Source organism: Physeter macrocephalus, chromosome 4 (genome assembly GCF_002837175.3).
Source record: "Physeter macrocephalus isolate SW-GA chromosome 4, ASM283717v5, whole genome shotgun sequence".
NCBI classification, from domain to species: domain Eukaryota; kingdom Metazoa; phylum Chordata; class Mammalia; order Artiodactyla; family Physeteridae; genus Physeter; species Physeter macrocephalus.
In genome coordinates, this window is record NC_041217.1 from 71,723,632 (window position 1) to 71,728,544 (window position 4,913).

Here is a 4,913-nt window from a genome sequence, read left to right on the forward strand (position 1 = left end):
CGCGGAGCGGCTGGGCCCGTGAGCCATGGCCGCTGAGCCTGCGCGTCCGGAGCCTGTGCTCCGCAACGGGAGAGCCCACAACAGACGGAGGCCCGCATACCACAAAAAAATAATAAAATAAAAAAATAAAGGCACGACTAGTGAGTGGACACTAGGGTGACACTATCTGTCCCTGGAGAGAGTGAGGGAAGTGACGCTGAATGTGCCAACTCAGGAATCCAGGCTGGTGGGGTTGGGATGGAGCCGGAAGGGAGGGCATTTGGTGAGCCCCTGGGCACATGATCAGGAGCTTAAGATCAAGTGCTCAGGTACCCCTGATGCCTGGCTGAAGGAAAGGTCTCAAAGGGGCCACACAGCTAAGAGTTTTGATGTCCTCGCTGTGGAAAGGAGGCCTAAGGGCCATGGGGCAGGCGTTCGGGGTGGGTGTGGTGAGGGGTGAAGTGCCCCCTGGGCCCGAATATCTGGATTACCCAAACTCAGGGGCACTTGCCCTTCTCCAAAGCCAGGAGAGGTAGCCCCCTGCCCAGGATGGTAGCTGGCTGAGTAGATACTCCAGCCCAGCTTCCTCATCTGGTCCCTGGGAAGGCAGGACATCGGAAGAGTTTGGCGTCTTCCACCACAGAGGGGAGAGAGGAGAGATGGGGCCGCCGGTCAGGGTGGGGGTGGGCAGGGGGGGCACTCCCAGGATAAAGATGTCAACTGAAATCCTAGGACAAAGAAGCAGGGGCACAAGACGTTCCCTTCTGTCTCTCTCCCCGGCCCCAGTGGCTGCAGCTCTCAAGCACCAGGGACATCGTCAGATGTCAGGGAGAGGGAGGACAGGAAAGAACGGGGATGCTGGGGAGGTAGTGAGGAGGGAGAAACAGGCAGAGGAAGGGGGTGTGGGAGAGGAGACCCAGAGAGGCAGGGAGACAGGAGTTCAGAGCCCCTCTTCACACACGCACTGGAGGCTCTGAGGACACCCCAGCCTGCCCCTTGGCTCTCTGTGGGTCTGGCCCCCCACCCATCCCCACTCATGAGCAACAACAGGGAAACTCTGTGCTTGGTTGTATCTGGAGATGAAGAGGGGTCACATCCTGAGGGAGCAGAGGTTCACGCAGGTTCCCACCCTCTCAGCTTGTGTCAAGCTGGTCCTCAAGCAGAATTGGACAGGAGAGGGGAAGTGGACTGAGGTGCAGGGGGAGAGAGGGGAAGGATGGCTAGGGTGGCAGTGGGGACAATATTCTGAGACTATGCAGGAGGGTTCTTCAGCAAATGAGACAGAGGCCCCTTCCTCTCTAGGAGGCAGAGAAAGGAGAGCATGTGGACAAAAGGACAGAGGTTGACAGCTGGGTCAGGCAGGAAGAAGTAGAGATGGAGGAGAGGGGTCTAGTCAGCATGCGTCTCTCCAAATGGCAGTTGGAGTAGAAACTGACTGCTGCTGAAGCAGGAAGAATGGAGGTGGAGCTATATAAAGACTTCTGGGGAACAGGGTCGGGGGGCAGGGGGCAAAGGAGGCAGGGGTGGCCTCTTTTGGCAGCAGAATTACCTAAGGGAGAGCCCTCCATGAGAGAAGGCCAAGGGCTGAAATAAGATAATGGACACCAAGTGCTTCGTAAGCTATAGAGCACTATACAAATTATAGTTGTTGTTATCTAATTGTGATATCATTTAAAAAGATGCTGCAGAAGTACATTTAGTGCCATGGAAAGATGGCCATGATGAACTGCAGAGTGAAAAGAGCAGGTTGCAAGTAATATAAATGCCATTTTTTGCATTTACATATACAAACCCAGAGAAGTATCTCAAAGTGTAAATATACATCTGGGAGATGGGGTTGTGGATGATTTATATCTTCTTTTTGCTTATCTGTATTTTCTCTTTATGTTTTTAAAGAACATACATTATTTATGTTGTGAAAAACAAGCAGTTTGCTTTGAAAGGAGTGAGACTTCCTCCCAGTTGGTCGAGGTCCTGGGCTCAGGAAGGGTGAGGTTAGAGTCGGCCGGGGCCCTGGCTCTGCCCTCTCTCTGCCTGGTTGGTTACCTTGGGGTCTGACAAATACATATTCTCCATGAACATTTTTTTCCTCTATGCTCTAGGCTGGGCCAAAGTTGGTTTGCATGAATTTAGAATTGGCAGCATGTTTTTGTAACCCCACGATGTTTCCGGCTGGGAAGACATAAAACGGGGGGGAGGTAGAGAAAAGCAGACAGAGATCCCCAGCAACTCTGAGCCCACCCACAGGGAGGCCCACAGCCCTCTGCTTGCAGTGTCCTTGGGACCACCTTCCCCAACCAGCTCTGCAGGATCAGCCTCCACCTATAGTGGCTTCCAGGACCTGTGGCAACCTAGGTTCCCACCCCCACTCATTCCTCAGCCTTACCCACGTACCATGCCAACACCCAAACCTGGCTTCCTTTTTTATCCCTTCCCCCACCCTCTGCCTCCCAATCTGAGTGTGGACCATCACACCCTTGGAGGCCTCCCCCCACATTCTTCCCCACTGGGCTCCCACCTTGTCTCTTTCCCAGCCTGAAAACACCCTCCTCCCTCCTATGAGCCCCTCCCCCAGAGCTACTTAGAATAGTGCCTAATATCGATAATTCCTTATGCTGGCAAAGAGCTTTCTGTTTCCAAAGTGTATGGAAAATCCACTTAGAGAGGATGGCATCAGTGATCTGAGAGGCCAAATGACTTGCCTAAGATCACATAGCCAGTTCCTGAAGGTCCAGCCCCTTCTATCACGAACCCAGCCTCAAGGGCTGAGAGTAAACTGATTTGTCCTCTCTGTCCTTCAGTCCCTTCTTTATCTCTAAATTGCATCTTCCCTGGCATGTAAGCCTTCCACTTCTAGCTGCAACTTGCCGTTCCAGCATCATGATCTGCCCCACCCCAAAACAAACCTCATGTTCTAATCAGTCTAGGCTCTTCCCTATCCACCAGCTTGCACCATGCTGCCCATCACCTGACCTGTGCTCTACTGGGAATTGCCTCCGCATCTGCCCCACCCCCTGCCCCATCTTTGGTCTCTGGGGCTCCCTCTCAGGCCCCATCCACAGGGCACTGAGTACCTGCTGCCTTATATAGCCATGATGTTAGTGTCAGGACTCCCCTTAGGAAAATAGAAACCACGCTAGGTATTTCCACAGAGAGTATTGAATGTAAGGGGTTGGCTTTACTGGTGTGGGAGGGCTGAAAAGTAAAGAGGGAACACTAAGTAACACAGAGAAAACCGCAAGAGGAAGTTCCCGCCTCTAGGTTGGGAGAACAAGCAGGTAAGGTTGAGGTTGTCAGAGTCTAGAACCTTAGGGAAGGGATACCCCAGAGGTGGGATCCAGATCTTGGAGGAGGTAGTGCTGCCCAGCTGGTGCTGGAGCAACGTTGAGAGAAAGCAACCGGAAGAAGCAAGTCCTCCCCTCTCTCCCTGTAGGCAACCTCCCTGTTTGCAGAACTTAATAAGAGCCCACTGGCAAACTACACTCTGCAAAATATGGTTTGCAGAGACAGCCCCAGCCTCACAGAGCAGAGTATAGAAGGGAAGGGTTAGAGCTGAGAGACAATAGGTAAGTGACCAGCACCCATGAGGGTCATTATTTATTATGATTATTGGACCTAAAATGTACTGAGCACCTTCTACATATCTACACTTGACATACACTCGAACATAAAGTGGGGACTTCCCTGGTGGTCCAGTGAGTAAGACTCCTCGTTCCCAGTGCAGGGGGCTGGGTTCAATCCCTGGTCAGGGAGCTAGATCCCGCATGCATGCCACAACTAAGAGTCTGCATGTCGCAACGAAGAAGTCCGAATGCCACAACTAAGACCTGGCACAGCCTAAATAAATATTTTTTTTTTTAAAAAAGAATAATCTGGTGAGCTTCATTCTATCACTGACATTGTACAGATGAAGGAACCGTGCCTTCAGGAAGTGAAATAACTTGCCCAAAGTCCTGCAACTAATAAATGGCAAAGCTGGGATTGAAAGTCCACAATTTTTCCACTCTATCCTGTTGTCTACAAGGTGCCCCACACCGGGCTAAGAGGGCTCTGGAGAGGGGTGGGCATAAGTCCTTATGGGCAGGGATGGCAGACTGTACAATGTTCTGGCTGCAGCGCCAAACCTCCTTGAGCATGTTGTATGTGCTAAACCCCTGCTTACAGTAGTTCCTGCCGTGGGTGAAGGAGCCACAAAGATGGACAAAAGCCAGGCCCTACCCTTGCAGAGCGCACTGTCTCCTGGGCAAGAAGGCATGCAGACAGATCACTGCAGTGCACCACGACAGTCCCATGGAGCCGTGCAAGAACCAGGGCTCTGAGAGCACTGTAACTGAAACTCAGATCTCATCACCTCCCTGCTGAAAGCCCCTCAATAGCTCCCCGGTGCCAACCAGCAAAGACAAAGCTCCCAAGCAGGCTGACCTCTCAAGCTCTCTGCCCCTCACACCCATGCCACCCCCAGATGGCACCGCAGCTCCAAGGCTCCGCACCTTCACTCACTTTGCTCCTTCAACCCAGAACGTCCTCCACTCTCTCCACCTTCCCCTTCCCGTGCATCCTGAGGATCATCTGCTCACCCTTTAAACCAGCTCTCTCAACTACCACCTCCTCTCTGAAGCCTTCTTGACTCCGCTCCCCCCTTCGCAGCATTATCCTGGGCAGCATGGACCCACGCCCCCTGAACCACAGACTTCTAGTTTAGCTCCTGTCACTCTGAATTATCTGGGTTTGTTTACCTATGTATCTCCCCTGCCCTCGAGTCTTATTTATCTTTGTAGCCCTTGAAACTATCGCACACTCCAGTACATAATAGGTTTTTTTTTTTTTTTTTTTTTTTCTTTCTTTCCTGCGGCACGCGGGCCTCTCACTGTTGTGGCCTCTTCCGTTGCGGAGCACAGGCTCCGGACGCGCAGGCTCAGCGACCATGGCTCACG